The 19,305-nt window shown below is 38.7% G+C and overlaps 1 protein-coding gene across 4 annotated transcripts in view; it reads left to right on the top strand.

Annotated features, from left to right (window-relative positions):
• Window positions 1-19,305, top strand: part of ODAD2 (outer dynein arm docking complex subunit 2) — a 179,597-nt gene that overhangs the window by 109,904 nt on the left and 50,388 nt on the right. The window lies entirely within an intron of this gene.

Raw genomic sequence — 19,305 nt, 5'->3', positions numbered from 1 at the left:
TAGTCTCGTTTTAGAATAAATACTCTGAATGTGTAGTAAGCCAATTATAGAACTAGGAAGAAAACTCAATTTGTCTTCCAAATCAGTAATACATCCATGAGATCATTTGGCCTTGTAACTTTTTAAACTGCATTTTGCCACTTGTTTAGAAAATACCATCTGGTTCTGAATTTTGATCTTGGAGAAAATAATCTCTAGTGATTTTGAAACAGTGGCTTAAGGATCTCCTCTAAACAGAGAAGCTAATCAGAGACATGTCAGAATGTTTCCTCAAAAGAGAAGAGAAAAAGTTCCTTTCTGTGAGGTTGGAATACATGCTTTGGCAATTTTAGCCAGGAATGTTGAGCACTGAGTGTGGACGAGGCCAGTTTCTTGACTCCAGGTGTGACAGAACACAGCTGATCAAACAGGACAGGAATTTGACATCACTCTCTGTTTAACTTCAGCCGTCCAATGACCCATGCCCAATCAGGAAGCCAAAGAGAACCTGGAGAAGGCATGTGTAGGGGTATAGTTACATACTAAGAATACTGCCATAAACATGGTTTATGAGCTTTGATTTGGTCATGTTTGGGCCCTAGAATGTATAGTTGTCTAACAATATGCCAAAGAGGCTATGCAGTTTTTTAAAAAATCTAAAATCTCTTTTAAAATGTAATCCGTGTTTGTGTTCTGCCTCCCTATTTGGGGTCTGCTGTCATTTTTAAGTCACCAAATAGTTCAAAGTATACTCATCTGGCCCTCAGTTCCTAAAATCCTAAAAGACTAAAGTGAAATGTATTACAAGTATTTTTTTCTGCACGTCAGATTTTCAAGTGGGGACATGAAGCACAAAAACAGTAGTGAGGGTATTAAACAGCTTATCTTCAGACTATAGCCAGAAGGACCACCATGTAAGGTCAAATCCGTTGCTTTCACCTGGATTCCTCTCTGGCTCTGCTATTGCTCTCCTGTTCCATATGCCCTGCTTCTCAGACCCTACTCTGAAAACTGCTGCAACGCAGGTTGCTAATCTAGGAAAGGGTAGAATTAACAGAGGTGTAATACACAAAATAGAAAGTTACAACCAAAGGTGTAGCCTATTCTAAACCGATATGTACAAAATCATGCCAACAATTAGCTATTTATGAAACCACTTAACTATCTTATTTTGGAAGTAGAGTTATTAATTACCAGTTACTTTATTAAATTAACCTCATCCATTAAATTGATCTTATCATTATGTCCACCTCAGCCAAGAACTCCCAGGATCACACGCTGTACTTTGTTGCCATCAGAAACGGTACCATCTCAGGACACCTGAGTGGCTCAGTCAGTTAAGCATCCAACTTGACTCTTCATTTCGGCTCAGGTCATAATCTCATGGTTCATGAGTCCGAGCCCTGCATCAGGCTCTGCACTGACAGTAGCGTGGAACATGCTTGGCATTCTGTCTCCCTCTCTCTCTGCCCCTCAACTGCTTGCTCTCTATATCTCTCTCAAAAAAAAATAAAATAAATAAATAAACTTAAAAAAAAAGAGAAACTGTGCCATCTCAAAATTCACTGATGCAGACATCTAACTGGGACCCATATTTCTAGTCACAAGGTCACACCCCTCTCTAAGGCCCAAAGCTTCATACAAGAAGTAGCCATAGAGAACAGTTAGGAGTAACGTTTTCCTGCATCCTTTCATGAATCGGAAGCCCTTGTGTACCCCTGTTTTTAAGAAGTGAAATAGATTTGGGTCCTGTGCCTGGATTACTTTTATTATACTGCCTCTAGACCTTAATTCAGCATGCACATAACTTTAGCTTCATTGTCCTTTGGATTCTTTTCTTCTAGGATTTTTATAGTTCAGGTCTTACATTTAGGTCCTTAATCCATTCTGAGTTAATTTAAAAGATTTTTAATATTTATTTATTTTTGAGAGAGAGAAAGAGAGAGTACAAGTGGAAGAGGGGCAGAGAGAGAGAGGGAGACACAGAATCTGAAGCTGGCTCCAGGCTCTGAGCTGTCAGCATAGAGCCCAATGCAAGGCTCCAATCCACGAACCACAAGATCATGACCTGAGCCGAAGTCAGATGCTTAACTGACTGAGCTACCCAGGCACCCCTCTGAGTTAATTTTTTTTAATGTATTAAAAGGTAAGGGTCCACTTCATTCTTCTGCATGTGTATATCCAGTTTTCACAATACTATTTGTTGAAAAACTGTCCTTTCCCCATTGAATGGTCTTGGAAGCCTTGTCAAAAATCATTTGACAAAATACCCAAGGGTTTATATCTGGATCTCTATCCTATTCCATTGGTCTACATGTCTGTTTATATGTCAGTACCACGCTCTTTTAATTACCATAATTTTGTAGTAAATTTGAAATCAAGAAGTCTGAGGAATCCAACTTTCTTTTTCTTTTTCTGGATCATTTTGGTGATTTAGGATCCCTTGAGATTCCATATGAATTTTAGGATGAATTTATTTATTTCTGCAAAAATTGTTGAGATTTTGATAGGGATTACATTGAATCTATAGATCACTATGGGTAGTATTGACATCTTAACAATATTAAATCTTCCAATCTATGAACAGGATATTTTTCCATTCATTTGTGTCTAATTTATTTAGCAGTGTTTTGCTAGTTTTCAGCATACAAGTCTTTGGCCAAATTAATTTGTAAGTATTTTATTCTTTTAGGTGCTATTGTAATTGGCACTGTTTTCTTAATTTCCATCTCATATTGTTTATTATTAGTGTATTAAAACTCAACTGATTTTTGCATGCTGATTTTGTAACCTACAATGTTGTTGAATTCAGGTATTAGTTCCACCAGTTTACTGTAGAATTTCAGGCTTTCTACATATAAGATCATATCATTTGTGAACAGAGATAATATTTTTTATTCCTTTCCAATTTGAATTTTAAAATGTCTTTTCCTTTCCCAATTGGACTTAAGAATTCCAACTGGCTAGGACTTCCAGTACTATATCAAATAGAAGTGGTGAAAGCAGGCATAGTTGTATTGTTCCTGATCTTGGAGGGAAAATTTTCAGTCTTTCATCATTGGTTATGATGTGAGCTATGGGTTTTTCCTGTGTGACTTTCGTTATGTTGAAAAAGTTTCCTTCTCTTCCTGGTTTGTTGGAGTGTGTGTGTGTGTGTGTGTGTGTGTGTGTGTGTGTGTGTGTGTGTGTTTTAATCATGTAACGGTGTTCAATTTTGTTCAACGGTTTTCATGCATCAATTGATGTACTCTTATGGGTTTTTACCTTCCTTCTCTTAATGTAGTATATTCTACTTACTGATTTTCGTATGTTGAACCATCCATACATTCTAGGAATAAATCCCACTTGTCATGGTGTATAATCCTGTTGAATTTGGTTTGCTAGTATTTTGTTGAGAATTTTTGCATCAATATTCACAAGCAGTATTGGTCTACAGTTTTCTTTTTGTGTAGTGTCTGTCTAGCTTTGGTATTAGAATCATGTTGCCCTCATTCACTGAGTTTGAGAATGTTTCTCTTCAATTCTTTGGAAGAGTTTGAGGGGGATTATCATCAATTCCTCTTTAAATGGTGGAATTCACCAGTAACACCATCTATTCCCGGACTTTTATTTATTGGAAGCTTTTTTTATTACTGTTTCAATTTCCTGACTAGTTACAGGTCTGTTCAGATTTTCTATTTCTTCATGATCCAGTCTTATTAGGTAAGTTTCAGAAACATATCCATGTCATCTAGGTTATTCAATTTATTGGCATACAACTGTGCATTACATTCTCTTATAATCTTTTTTATTTCTATAGAATTGGTTGTTATGTCCCTTCTTTATTTCTGATCTACATTACTTGAATCTTATCTCTCTTTTTCTTGGTCAATCCAGCTAAATATTGGTCAATTTTATTGATCTTTTTTTTCTCTTTAGGAAACATATGTGGTTTCTTCTTTAACTCATTGGTTATTTACAAGTGTGTGGCTTAATTTCCACATATTTGTGAATTTTCCAGTTTTCCTTCTGTTGTTGTTTTCTGTTTGCATTCAGTCATTGTGTTTGGAGAAGATACTTTGTATTATTTCAGTCTTTAAAAAAATGAGATCGGTTTTGTGGCCTAAAATATAGTCTATCCTGGACAATGTTCCGTGTGCACTTCTGCTGTTGGGTGGAACATTTTGAGAAGACTTCTGTATATCCATGTATTTGCTCAAATTTGGGATGTTTTTAGTCATTATTTCTTGAAATAATCTCTCTGACCCTTTATTTTTTCTTCTGGGACTCCCATAATGGCTATATTGATCTGTTAGTGATATTCTTTACATTTCTTGGGCTCTCTCTTTTTGCTGTTTGGACTCAATAATTTCAAATGTCTTCAAGTTCACTGATTCTTTATTCTGCCTGTTTGAGTCTGTTATTTTATCCTAGTGAAATTTTTAATTCAGCTGTTGTTTTTCCAGCTCCATTTCTATCTCTTTGTTGATATTCTCTTTTTGTTCCTATATCCTTTTCCTTATTTTCTTTTGTTCTTTATGTTTTCCTTTAGCATTTGAGCATACTTAAGACAATTGTTTTAAAATCTTTACCTGGAAATTCTGATACATTTGTTTCTTCAGGGATGGCTTCTGAGGATTTATTTTGTTCCTTTGAGCTGTGTTGCCTTGTTTCTTGGTATGTTTTGTGATCTTTTGAAAAGTGAGCATTTGAAAAAACAGCTACCTCTCCTAGGTTTTCCAGATTGGTTTGGAAGACCTTCCATAGTTAACAGGATCTTGTCATTCCTATTGGAATCAGCCCAAGGTGAAGGTATAAGGTCTTCTCAGGTCTTTTCTGAGCATGTGTCCTACATGTGCCTGTGTGTATGCTTTTTTAAAACTTCCCCTGTGTTCATGGCTGCTTTTTTTTTTTTAATTTTTTTTTCAACGTTTATTCATTTTTGGGATAGAGAGAGACAGAGCATGAACGGGGGAGGGGCAGAGAGAGAGGGAGACACAGAATCAGAAACAGGCTCCAGGCTCTGAGCCATCAGCCCAGAGCCTGACGCGGGGCTCGAACTCACGGACCGCGAGATCGTGACCTGGCTGAAGCCGGACGCTTAACCGACTGCGCCACCCAGGCGCCCCTCATGGCTGCTTTTAAATGCCCTAATTTCCCAAAGAGAGTCACTCCAGCTTCTCTTTGGGGGCACAGATGTTTTATTATATTCCTCTGCCTGTAATCTTGCCCCCAAGTATCTGTGAGTCTGTAGTACCCCTGTAGTTTTTACACATCACAATGCCTTCCACAGCTTTCACCAACTGAGATCCAGACTCTGCCACAATTTCCTGTCTGAGCTCTGAGTCAGGTGAGACAGAAACCAGTCTCTTTAGGTAGCCCATGGACAGGCCAGAGTGTTGCAAATAATTTCCATTCTGCTTCTTCTGGCCACAGGAAGGAACTGCGAATTGGTCTGCTTCCTCCTGACCACATTGTGCCATTGCCAGGACTGGGTGGAACAAGAGAAAGTAAAAATGCCAGGAAATTTCTTTAAGTTTTTATTTTGACTTTTTCTTGCTTCTTTGCTATAGATCTCTGAATTGGTTTCCAGAGCTCCTATAAAGTTATATTAGTTAGTCTGTAGTTGTTTATTTAATGCTTCCATGGGGGAGCAAGTGTCTGGAACTTCAGAGTCCCCCATCTTGGTAGCATCTCCAAGCTTTCTGAGAAGAAGTCAGCTGTTACTATAAATGAGGTTTCCTTTTATGTGACGAGTCATGTACAGCTTTCACATACAATTTTCAACTTTCAAGTTTCTCTCTCTGTCTTTCACCATTTGACTATGTGTCTAGGTGTTTATATCTGAGTTTATCCTCCTTGGAATTCATCAAGATACATGAATACATAAGTTAAAGTTTTTCATAAAATTCAAGAAGCATTTGCCATTATTTCTTTCAATATTCTTTCGCCCTCTCCCTCCTCTTTTTCCAAAACTCCCATATATGTAGGATGGTATGCTTGATGGTGTTTTATAGGTGTCTGAGGATATGTTCATTTTTCTTCATTCATTTTCTTTTAGTTCCCCGGACTGGGTAATCTGACTGGCCTATCAGCAAGTTCACTAAATCTCTCTTCTGTCTGCTCAAATCTGCTGTTAGTCCCATGAAGTGAATTTTCTACTCCATTTATTGTACTTTTCAGCTCCAGAATTTTTAATGATTCTTTTTTTACAGTTAATTTCAATCTCTGTATTAATAGTCTCTACTTTCTGAGATATTGTTCCCAATCTTTAATTGTTTAGGCATGGTTTCCTTTAGTTCCTGGAACACAGTTTTAACAGCTGATTTAAAGCCTTTATCTGTTAAGTCCAACATGGTACAGGCTTCCTTAGGGTCCAGTTTTATTGACTGCTTTTTTCCCTTCATCATATTTCTTGGTTACATTTTGTGGTATACATTCCTCTTTCTTTGTCTCATAACTTTTTGTTGGAAAGAAACTTAGTATTTTAAATAATATAATGTAGAAACTCTGGAAATTAGATTTTCCTCTCCTCAGGGATTGTACTTTTGCTGTCTGTTGCTGTTTTGCTATTATTTGTTAGTGACTTTGTTGAACTAATTCTATGACGTCTGTATTCTTTGTCCATGTGGCCACTGAGATTTCTGCTCAGTTGACTCATTTCAGCTAATGAGTTGACAGATCTCCTTAAATTCCATGCACTAGTAGACTTCTCACCCTTTGGTGAGGTATTCTGTATGTGTTTTATGGGGCACACATTGAACACTCCAGCAGTTTACAACTCTATCTTACCCTTCTTTTCTGCTCATGTAGAGCCTCAAGATCAGCCAGAGGTGAGCATTTAGGGCTATCTCAGGTCTCTTCTGACTATGCACATAGTCCCGCACTTACCTGTGGCATTTTATTTATTTTTTTTTTTTTTCAACGTTTATTTATTTTTGGGACAGAGAGAGACAGAGCATGAACGGGGGAGGGGCAGAGAGAGAGGGAGACACAGAATCGGAAACAGGCTCCAGGCTCTGAGCCATCAGCCCAGAGCCCGACGCGGGGCTCGAACTCACGGACCGCGAGATCGTGACCTGGCTGAAGTCGGACGCTTAACCGACTGCGCCACCCAGGCGCCCCATACCTGTGGCATTTTAGATCCCAACAAATATGTTGGATTTTTTTCAAGGTCCTCTATGGACATCACTTTTTGAGATTTTCCTTTTAATTATGTTTTGGCCAGCCTCTGGTTTTTCCCAAGTGATATTACCATCTCAAATAGCTTTTATGTTAAAACAGTTGCCACTAATGTTTTTTATGACATGCCCTGAGAATAGAATTTTCCTCAGTGGGTGATATGTGAGGTAAAGACAAGCCTTTGGACCTTTTCATAGAAGCTGCCATTCAAGTCAAATCCCAACCATTCCATTGGAGTGGAGCTTTTAGGGGAGCTCCACACCCACCTTCCCTCCCTAGGCTGCTAGGCTGTGGGTTTTCCCAGATACTATGGTTTCAAGTCTACTACAGAGCTGAGAAGAGGGAGATGAGAATGGGGAAAGCTAAAATGCCACAAAATGCACTGTTCTTACTGAGATTCAGCTTTTTTTTTTCTTGAATAAACGTGCTGTGTTTAAATTTTCATTAAATTCTAGAGTTCTGAAAAAATCAATTTTGCAATTTTTGCTAGTGTTCTCATTCCTATGATAGAGGATTCCAGAAGGGCTCCCCCTCCTCTATTCTTAAACTAAACATGGGCATTGGAGTTCATCACCAATGCTATGATTTCTGTAAGTAACAGCAACACGACTTAAATTGTTCACATCAATCATTCTCTATTCTAGATACACATTACCTTCAGAGATTTAAAAAAAACATTCTCATGCAAGAGCCCTACCCCCAATATTTATATTGAGATTGAAGTTTAGTCATTCATATTTTTTTAAGTTTACTTATGTATTTTGAGAGAGAGAGTGAGTGAATGCAAGTGGGGGAGGGGCAGAGAGAGAGGAAGAGGGAGAGAATCGCAAGCAGGCTCTGCTCTGTCAGTGCAGAACCTGATGTGCAGCTTGAACTCATGAATCACAAGACCATGACCTAAGCTGAAACCAAGGGTTGGATGCTCAACCAACTGTGCCACCCAGGTGCCCCAGCATTCCTATTTCTTAAAAAAATCACTCCAGGTGATTATAACGTGAAACCAAATTATTTATTTTGAATCTCACAACATAAAATAGTATCTTAACATTTCTGAGGCTTCTAATTTGCCAAGTGAATGAATGTATGAATGAAAGTAGTTTTAATGATATAAATAAACATAGATGTATTACCTAATTACAATCAAGGATGTATTTTTGCCAACTCATTCTTGATGGGTTTTAAAATAGGATTGTGGGGCGCCTGGGTGGCTCAGTCGGTTGAGCTTCCGACTTCGGCCCAGGTCACGATCTCACCGTCTGTGAGTTCGAGCCCCGCGTCGGGCTCTGTGCTGACAGCTCAGAGCCTGGAGCCTGCTTCGGATTCTGTGTCTCCCTCTCTCTCTAACCCTCCCCCACTCATGCTCTGTCTTGTCTCTCTCTGTCTCAAAAATAAAATAAAACATTAAAAAAAATTTTTTTAAATAGGATTGAATACATAGTAAAATGTTGCTACCTGAGTTACATATTTTGAATATATTCATAAGGATGATTGATAGGTGGAATCAGATTTCAAGGGGTTATTCCTTAAGTTGATATTTTGTTGTGCAAATTATTGGTAACAAATACATTCTCAGAATATTAGAAAATAAAAACACTAATAACAGCTATTATCATATGCCAGGCACCTTGTTATATGCTTTATGTGTATCCTTCTAACAACCCTTAAGAGATAAATACTATTATTAGCTGCATTTCACAGGTGATGAAATTGAAGCTTAGCAAAGTTATGTAGCTTGCTCAAAGCCATATATCTAATAGTGATGAAACGGGATGTGCCCCGAGGCCTTCTCACTATTTGACTTAAACTCTTAAACCAGTGGTTGTCAAACTTTGCTATATATTGAGATCACCTAGAGACATGTATGGATGGGTCCTACCACCAAATCTTTTGATTGAATTGGTATGGGATCTACCCTGGGCTTAGGGAAAGTTAAAAATTCCCCCAGAAATTCTAATGTGCAACACAGTTTGGGAACTACTGCCTCAAGAACTATATTTTCTGCCTCCCTGAGGAATTTTTTTAACATAATAATGGTGAGATAAATTACTTACCTCAGAATATCCAGATGTTTCTCAAAGCTTCACATAGAAATGCACTTTTACAAAGTGAAATTTACATCTAAAACTTATCTCTTTTATATGAAAACTGTTCAATCCCTTTTATGCAATAAAAGGAAGCTGGAAATCCTGTAAATGCAGGATGTGAGAGTACTGGCTGTATAATAATTCACTTGTAAAAGATATAGGGATTTTGGCTGACTTCAAAGCTTAATGTGAACAAATAGGGCAACGTAACTGCTGAAATAGTGCATGCGTTTGGCCACGCTAGCAGAAGTTCCTTGTCTAGATCGTGGAGGATAAGAATTCCGATGCACTCTGTTCTGGTCAGACCACATCTGGAGTTGTGTTAAACTCTGGGTGGGTTTTAAGAGGAACTTTGAGGGGCACCTGGGGGCTCAGTTGGTTAAGTATCTGACTTCGGCTCAGGTCACGATCTCACGGTTCATGAGTTTGAGCCCTGCGTCTGGCTCTTTGCTGACAGCTCAGAGCCTGGAGCCTGCTTCGGATTCTGTTTCCCTCTCTCTCTGCCCCTCCCCTGTCTGTCTGTCTGTCTGTCTCTCTCTCTCTCTCTCTCTTCCAAAAGTAAATAAACATTAAACAAAAAATTTTTTAAAGAGAAACTCTGATAAAAGAGAGAGGAGACCTATGAAAATAATTTGACGTGACAAAGTTACACATCACAGAAGATGAGGGAGACAAGTATCTGGCTTCAACTATTAGAACATTCATGCAAATGAGGATTAGTTGCAGTTAGTGTGTTATAAGTCAGGTTCATTATGAGTTAAATAGACTCTTATCTGTCAAACTGAGACATTAACCACATATTTACAGCAAAATGTGATGTTGTAGACCCAACAAGTAAACTTTTAGAAAACAGTCTCTCCATAAATGGGGAGACTCTTGGCATTTTTAGAGTATAGTGTTTCATAGAGTTAATTTTTTTTTTCTGTTAAGAGTATGGTTTCAAGTTGTTGTTCTTAGCCTTATGCATACAACTCAGTGTTCAGAAGCATCTGACTGGATCTTAACCAGAAATTGCTGTACTCATTTTAATCTGTGTCATTCAGTACAAGTGGAGAAAAGTTCTATATATATTTAATGTTAAAAATTAAATATATATGTGTATGCACACATAGATTTATATAATAGCTATTTTATGATAATATGACTTACATTTGTTTAGTTCTTTGTACAAGTTGTAAGCATTTTTCAAAGACATCATCGGTTAAGAATGTCATTTAATTAACTCTATAAGCCTCTGGATACACAATGGTTTCTCACAGTTTAGACCTCCTCATTAATAGAACACTGTATCTAAAGCAGAATCAACACAGGACATAGTAAAATGGCAAAATCACAGTTCTCTGTGGTATTTAAGAAAATTATCTTAAACTAGGCTAGGAAAGTAGAAAAAATCAGAACCATTGAATTTATTCTCTTTATTTTTCTTGTGATTTAATTTGATAAAGCTACCTACAAAGTACAATGAATTTTCTGCTATCTGAATCTACACTGTGAGGACGGAATCATTTATTTTACCTGAAATTAATTTACTTTTCCTTCAGTTCAGAATGAAAAAGTACTAACTGATATCCTAACTTTGATTTTTTAAGAACTACATTTGAAAGTGTAAAGCAGTTCTAAATCAGTAAATTTTTTTTTAAGCCGTAGGACTTAACTTCTAGAAACAGAACAAGGATCTTATTGTGATAGAGCCACACAAACAGTCTGTTCTCCTTATGTGTGTGTGTGTGTGTGTGTGTGTGTGTGTGTGTGTGTGTGTGTTGTATTTAGAATTTTAAAAGCATTTGATATATTGGATATACTTTTAGGACAAGATCTGCCTGTTCAGTTTTGGTTTCTCTGACATGCTGTTCGAATGTGAATGTAGCATTTTTGGAATTTTTTATATGCAATGTGCTATTTTTAAATCTTTTTCAAATACTGTATTATGCATTGTATGGTGTCTGTATGGCACAAAACAGTGTTTTTATAGCCCTCCTGGTTACAAATTTTTGTTCTTAAGTCATGTTACGCTTGCCTTGTATGTGCTTTAAAGTTGCATTATGTATATCTCACCTCATCAGAAAACTGCCAGTTCTTTTTGCTGGAGGCAAGAGAAGGAATTTCATACCCATTAATTTAATTGCTCTTTGCCAAAACATCCAATTTTCTGTTTTATTCATTAATCTGTAAATAATGTCTTAATATTTTCCTATTAGTTGAATTTCAACCAGTAGTATTTTGTTACTTTATATTTTTCATCGTATTTTGTGTATTTGACTTGATTTGGGTTCATTGAATTTGACACCTTTTCCTACTTATTCAACCATTCAAACTTTAATAGCAGTATGAAGGTGTTTCATATTCTCTTTCAGTTACTGTTTTTATTTGTCTTAGGAACTGTCATTGGCAAAGTAGCTTCATCTCTTTGGAATTGTTAACCCTCTAAATTGTGAAGATTCTTCTGACTATTTATAAACTAGGTATAACCCATTAATATTAATTGTTGGGACTTGCAGGTCTAAAACACAGTGTATAGTGAAAAGACATGAAATGAGAAATCAGGAAACATACAGTTGATTTTTCGTTTTGTCACTGACTATTCATGAACCTTGAGCCTTCCTGTCTGTAAAATGAGGACATCATGCCTCCCACAGGCAGAGCTGTGAGGATCAGAGGAGACATGCATGAGGAAGTCCTTTGTAAACTGCAAAAAGTTAGATTTTGTTATTGTTATGACTAATATTATTCTAATTGAGGGTTTTTGCATTAGAGATGAAAATTTGAATTGTGCATAACCAATATCACACCAGTGGCAAAATTGGCAAAGACTAGTTTTTAAGATATGTGAGAAGGTGGAAAATGTGTTGAATTTGCCCAGTCGTTTAGCATTAGTGAGAGACAGTATTGGCAGAATAATTACTTTTTCCATCCTTAAATATACTGTCTCCCTTTCCATAGAAACTATGTGAGGCAAGATGTCATATGTTTAGAATCTTTAAACCTAAAAAGGAAAACAGAGAGAGAGATCAAGAGGGGGGGTGGGTCCTTACCTTCCAAACAAACAAACTTTGGCAGGACCTGTAGGCTTGAGTCTTAACATTTCACTGTCCCACAGATTGTAAACATTATAAGACCTTGGTGAGCCATGCCCATGATCTCATTGAGACTTTGGCTCCCTCTATCTCATACCATGCACCTTAGGAAGTTCTTGGAACAGAAGCAGATGTGATCACTTTTGTTATTTCTGCCAGTATGGCCCCATTGCTGTGGCTGATAAAGCAGTGAGACAACCAGAAGTCACTAGATGATGAGGTCAAAGTGGTCTTATCCATTTATATTCCATTTTATGTAGTTACATTATTAATGCATAATGAATGCTTTTTGCTTTTTAGTGATTGTGACTGCAGCTAAGTATCTTAAAGTCATAGTCCCCTTATTATTTTTATTTTTTCACAATTCCACAAAGATTTATTGGAAGTCTACTGTGTGACAGAAACCAGACCATATCCCAAGTGAGAGTCAGAGAATAAGACCAGGCAGCGGATGGGGAAAGGACCCATAAGAAACAACTGCAATAGAATGAAAAAAATGGCTATAGATACCTTTGGTTTTAAATAGCCAAAGCAGAATTTAGGCCTGGTTGATTCAGCAGTTTGACAATGTCATCAAGGACCCCAGGCTATTTTCCTCTGTCTGCTCTGCCTTTCTCAGTGTGACCTGCGATTATTCCTTATTATACATAGAAGAACTTCCAGAAGATTCCTAGGAGACCTCATCTCAGAACGCACTGGCCATAATTGGGCCATATCTAGCCTACTCCTAAACAAATAATGGCAGAGGCAACGAGACTTCCGCGATAGGCTTAGGCCAATCAAGAGTTACATCTGGGGTATAGATGCATTTTCTCCAGGTGCTTCTGTGTGAGAGTTAGACACCCAAATAAAATCAAGGCTTGGGAAATACGGGAGAATGAGGGAATGGATTTTGGATAAAATCATCTATAGGAATGTAGAGGGGAGGAAACGAATTTACTGAGAAGGGGAGTTGGGGGAGGGAGTGAATTTTATGGAGGAAATGTTATTTAAGCTGCTATTAAAAGGAGTCAGTTTTGAGGGCTGAGTAGGAGTTTCTAGTTTAGAAGGGCATCCAGGTAAAGAAAATAACATAGTCAAAGATGTAAAAGAACATGGCACCAGTATTCCTAGAGGCTGCAATATAGTTTATGCAAAAGGGTATACTGGGAAATAACACCAGCGGGTGAGGTTTAGAGAGATAGGGAAAATACTGGAATGTCATGCTAATGATTTAAACCTCATCCTGAAGGAAATGAAGCCAATAGGGCATTTTAAGAAATCTGCCATCCTTTTGTCTATGTGTTTTTAGTCTTTTGGAGATCTGACAGTCAATGTCAAGTGGATTCCTCAGAAGGGCCTGTGTTAACACATTCCCTGGAGTCTTCCACGTTTATAACAGTTTTATATTTTTTTAATGTTTGTTTATTTTTGAGAGAGAGAGCACAAGTTGGGGAGGGGTAGAGAGAGAAGGAGACACAGAATCTGAGGCAGGCTCCAGGCTCTGAGCTGCCAGCACAGTGCCCGATGCGGGACTCGAATCCATGAACCACAGGATCATGACCTGAGCTGAAGTCGGATGCTTAACCAACTGAATCACCCAGGTGCCCCAATAACAGTTTTATACTTGAAGGTCATTTTGGCCAGATATTAGGACGTTGATTCACATTTTCTCTTGAGTAGTTTACATATGTTATTCCTTTCCCTCTGCATAAAAACATTCCTATTAAAAGGCTAAGGATATCTTATTCTTTCCCTTAGAAGTGACTTGGTCTTTTGCCTAGATGACCAAATAATTTTTTTTATTAAAGTCCAGCAGTTGTACTAGAATATTTCTCTATGTTAGCACATTCTGGGCCAATTTTCCCAGGTACATAGGGTGACTCTCAGGTTTTATTTATTTCAGGAGAGAGTTTTCTTGAATCCTGGTTTTCAAAATTTGCTCCATTGTATTGCTTTGTTCCCTTCTTAGGGACTCACTATGCATATGTTATTTTCTCTGCCTAGTCTTTTCAATTTTTTGTTAGCTTTTTCCCTATCATTTTTTAAGTTTATTCATTTATTTTGAGAGAGGCAGAGACAGTGTGAGTGGGGGAGGGGCAGAGAGAGAAGGAGAGGGAGAGAATCTCAAGTAGGTCTCACACTGGCAGCACAGAGCCCAAAGCAGGGCTCAAACTCACGAACCTGTGGGATCATGACCTGAGGTGAAACCAAGAGTTGGATGCTTAACCGACTGAGCCACCCAGCTGCCCCCCTCCCCCAACCTCTGTCACCTTGGACTCTCCACATATTCTATTTATTTAAAAGTATTACCCATTATATTTATTCATTTTTATGTTCCTTCTGGTTTACTCTTCATTTTCAAAATGAATTCTGCTTTCATGTCCAATTCTTTGTAGATGGGTTTCACCTGCCCTTAACAATTGTTTTTTTTTACTAATCACCCAATTTGTAAGCTTTGATAATTCTAATTAACATTTTCCTTTCATTGCTTCTGTAATGTTCTTTCAGCTCATTCCTTTTCTTCTAGTAATTCTATATTGAAATTGACCATAGTCTTTTTGTTTTTCTCATTTTTAAGTGCAGTGAGTTTTCGTGGTGTTTTGAGAGGGAGATGTGGACCAGGGTGGCATTTCTAATTTCATGGTCCTCAAGATCCCATTTCTGTTACTTTCCCAGTGATGGAGAGCAAACTCAGACTGCTTTGTTCCCCTCCTCTCTTTTTACCTGGACTCTATCATTCCTTCATCCCTCTGTCCCTGCTGTGCTCTATTTGTATGCAGCTCCCACTAGTTTCTCCTCAGTGCAGGCTTCAACCTAGAAGGAACCTTCAGTTTGTAGTATAACGAGTTCAAAGGATTCAGACCACAGAATGCTCCAGCACCATCAGACCTGGGGGCATTTTGGTCTTATTCATTAATCAGTGTGGGCTCCCTGGTTCTAGGGCCTTTACAAGTCCCTCTTTCTGCAGATTTCTGGTTTCTTAGAACATGTGGGCTTTGTAATTTCAGTAGTTTGCCCCAATCTGCTTATATTTGGGGGTCTGTGACGATATCTTTTCGTTTAGCATTTCTGTGCTTTTTGTTTTGCTGCCACTAGTGTCTCTGTTTTCTGAGAGAGACTCAAAAACTATGCCACCATCATCTTCCCAGAATTCCTTCAGTCTTTCTTGAGAAAGAAAAATCGTTCTGTAGTTTCATAATTGACTAATATATTAGCTTATTGACACACATAACATCACTTAAAAAAGTGGAGTTTGGGGGCTGCACATTGGAAGTTCCCTGCAATTCTAAGAGCCATTGTTTTTGCTTTTGAGTTTACTCATGCATCCAGACCAAGTACATGATTAAGATTATGAATTTATTTCATTCGGACCAATGACTGCAGTATTGTAGAGTGGCTTCGGGGCCAGGCAGACATGGATTCAGATCCCACTCTGCCGTGTATCCTTCTTGTACTTTGCACATATTAATTTATTTCTCTAAGGTTTTCCTCACCTACAACATGGAAATAGCACTACAGCAACTACCACTACTAAATGCTTCAAATGGCAACGTGGATTAATGTATGTGGGATATTTGACCAAAGGTTAATAAATTAGCTTTTACAGTCTTTTGATTTGATTGTGCCTTAGTGTAGAGGTGACAGTGTAGAATTCAGTTGAAAGTATAATCATTTGTTTTATATAACAAGCTTTATCGTAGAATTTTAGGGAAAATGGCAAATATTTTGTAAGTAATTTTAACACATCAGAATGTGAAAGTGTGTCCTGTATTTACATGTGGTATTGAGAACAAGGCCACTAATATTGTTTGCACAGTCCCCATAGCAGGCAGGAGAGGCAGCGTGTTGTGGAGAAGATACTTTCCACTTACACTTGGGAAGAACCTGAGGGGGTCCTGCCTTTACCATTCCCTAGAAGTTTAGTTTGGTTCATTATGTCCTCAGGAAAAGCTTCCTTTTGTAGCTATGAGTTTGCAAGTTCATTCAATGGGGTTTCTAGAAACTTGCCAGAAACTTTCACAAAAACTCGGCATACAACAATAAACAAAGGCAAATCAATTTAAGTCACTCCTGCAGAGAGTAGTAAATGCTATAACATGGAAAAACCAGGTGTTATAGTAAGAGCAGCTTAATCCAGACTCACAGTTCAGGAAAGCCTCCCTAAAGAGAACATTACCTTAGTTGGTAGCCAAGGCTATGTGGAAAGTCCCAAGCTAGTGGGGAAATAGATAAAAAAGCCATGGGCAAAGATACAGAGACATGCAAGTGGCACGTTTGAGGACATGAACTTGAAAGACTGATGTTCCTAATATTGGCTGAAGTTCAGACTCACAAGAGATTAAAAAAAAAAAAATTCATAGGCCCCATCCCAGACTTAATGAGCCACATTCTCAGAGAGTGAGTGTCAGAATTCTGATTATTAACTCCTGGGCCAGGGGATGTGGGTGGGGGGTTGGGGTGGGACTGGCTTAGGGCTCATGTGTAGGGGGCTGGAAGAGGGGATCAAGGCAGAGAGGTGAGGCAGGAAAGCCAGGGGCACACACACCATGAAAAGCTTGTAAACCACATGTGGAGTTTGTTTTTTATCCTAAGGGCAAGAAGAATTGCCTAAGGGCAATGAAAGAATTGGGGAGATAGGGGAATGAGATGTTCAGATTTATGATTATAAAGTTCATTATGATTACTAGAACACAGCCCCTTGAGGGACACAGTCTAGTTTATGGTGTTCAACATCTTTGAAACCTCAGTCTTTAAAATCTAAAATGGAAATAATATCTGTTCTGTGTGGTTATTGTGTGGTTTAACTGAGATAATGTATGCAAAGTGCCTGATACATGATTGGCACTTAGAAGGTATTAATTTCTCTTTGGAAACTCCTTCTTGACTTTATCTCCCCAACTCCAGAGAACCCTGCCCCCCCCCCCCCGCCCCAGCCACACACACACAACTCCAGTACAGCTCTTTCTGCCCATGGTTCCTGTCCCCATGCTTTAATAAAATCACCTTCTGCACCAAGAAAAAAAAAAGGTATTAAGTTCTTGAGAAAGCCCCAGAGCCAAATAATTGGACATCACACAGCCACCACCATACATTAGGGAGGTGAGGATTTCTGGGCAACCATCCGTTTTCAGGTTCCTCTGACAAATTCTTTTCCCACCCACACTTGCAGCACTGACACAGAGAACCCACTTCTCCCTCACTCACCATCTCTCACATCCGTTATTTCAGTTACGGTCTCCATACTGACAACTTCCAAGTCTATGACACAAGCCTGGTTTTCTTTCCTGAGCTCCAAAGGCATATATGCAACTGACTGCTGGATGTCTCCATTTAAATGTCTTGTAGGCATTTCATTCAAATTAGGCCTCCTAATATCAAATACCATCCTTTCTCACCGTAAGAACAGAAAACAACACCCTGCCTTTCCAACATGAGAACCATGGGGTCAAACCAGAAACATGGGCATCACCATCAGATCACTGGTCCTCATCGTCTCCAGTTGGTGTTCACCAACCCACACCCCTTTCTCCAGGTCCAGACCATAACCTGCATCCAAACTGCCACCACCTCTTAAGTGACCTTAATGAAATAGCCTCTGAGTCCCCAGCACATTCTTTGCCCTAACCTCAACTCTGCAATCCTGAGAGAGCTATTGTGATACAAAATTGATAAAATGCCCTTCCCCACTCTTCCCCCCCCAAGACACACACTTAAACCTTTTCAGTGGCTTTCTCATGCCCTTAAAATGATCTCTATACTCTCTGCCAAGGCTAACAGTAAAGAGCCTTCAAGATCTCAGGAAGTATCATTTTCTCCCATTCTCCCTTTCATACTTATGCTCTAGCTACACTACACTGAAGAAGAAAAAAAAAAAAAGGTGCCTCCTCTCTCATTCTCAGGTCTGTTTCATGATTATCCCCTCCATCCTGGATAACTCCTTATCTTTTAGACTTTAGTTTACCAACATTCTCTTGGGGCGGGGTACGTCCTTGAATGCCTCCCTTGTTGCGTGTCATTGTAGTATCTTTACCTCTTTCCTCTTAGTGCTGTTCATTACCCTTATCTCCTAATGCCACTCTTCCCCACTGGATGGCAAGCAACATGATGGCAAAAGAGCATGCACAGTCAATCTACATTCTTCACAGAGTCTGTTTGGGAATTTTCACCCTCTTGCTAAAATTTTTGTAACCCTGAAATCAATACTCACAGCACTTCCATGGTCATTCTTGGACGTGCACGGCGAGGTGAAAATTTTGAGTTGCCCAAAATGCACGTTCTCAGCTGAGGTTGAACAAGATGACTCTCTGCCTTTTTGTTGTTAGCTCCCATACTGTTAACAAGCATCAATTTTGTTGTCTACTTAGTGCCATATTTTTCACATCTTTGTGGGTTTTGTTGGTGATTTCACTATTTAACATGGCCCCTGTGTGTGGAACCCAGTGCTCTCTAGTGTTCCTAAACCCAAGAAGGCTGTGCCTTTCAGAGAAAATTCATGTGTTAGATAAGCTTCCTTCAGGCATGACTTATAGTGTGGTGGTGTCCATGAGTTCAGCCATGGACTCACCATGAGTCCAGGTGTCCATGAGTTGATGAATTAACAATGTATGAAATAAAATAGCCTAAGTGGAAAAACCCATAAAACAAGGTTATCTATTGATCAGTGTTGTATTGATCTGTTGACCTAACACTGCATTCCCCCTAGAAACAATGGTTCAGTATTTACTAACTCAATTTTTTTTTTAATTTTTTTTTCAACGTTTATTTATTTTGGGGACAGAGAGAGACAGAGCATGAACGGGGGAGGGGCAGAGAGAGAGGGAGACACAGAATCGGAAACAGGCTCCAGGCTCTGAGCCATCAGCCCAGAGCCTGACGCGAGGCTCAAACTCACGGACCGCGAGATCGTGACCTGGCTGAAGTCGGACGCTTAACCGACTGCGCCACCCAGGCGCCCCTTTACTAACTCAATTTTTGTGATGACTTCATAAAGCATAACTACTGCAAATAAGAATAAGCTGTATTTT

This window comes from Leopardus geoffroyi, chromosome B4 (assembly GCF_018350155.1).
Source record: "Leopardus geoffroyi isolate Oge1 chromosome B4, O.geoffroyi_Oge1_pat1.0, whole genome shotgun sequence".
Lineage (NCBI taxonomy): Eukaryota > Metazoa > Chordata > Mammalia > Carnivora > Felidae > Leopardus > Leopardus geoffroyi.
Note: the sequence above shows the minus strand (reverse complement) of the source record. Positions and strands in the feature narration are given on the sequence as shown.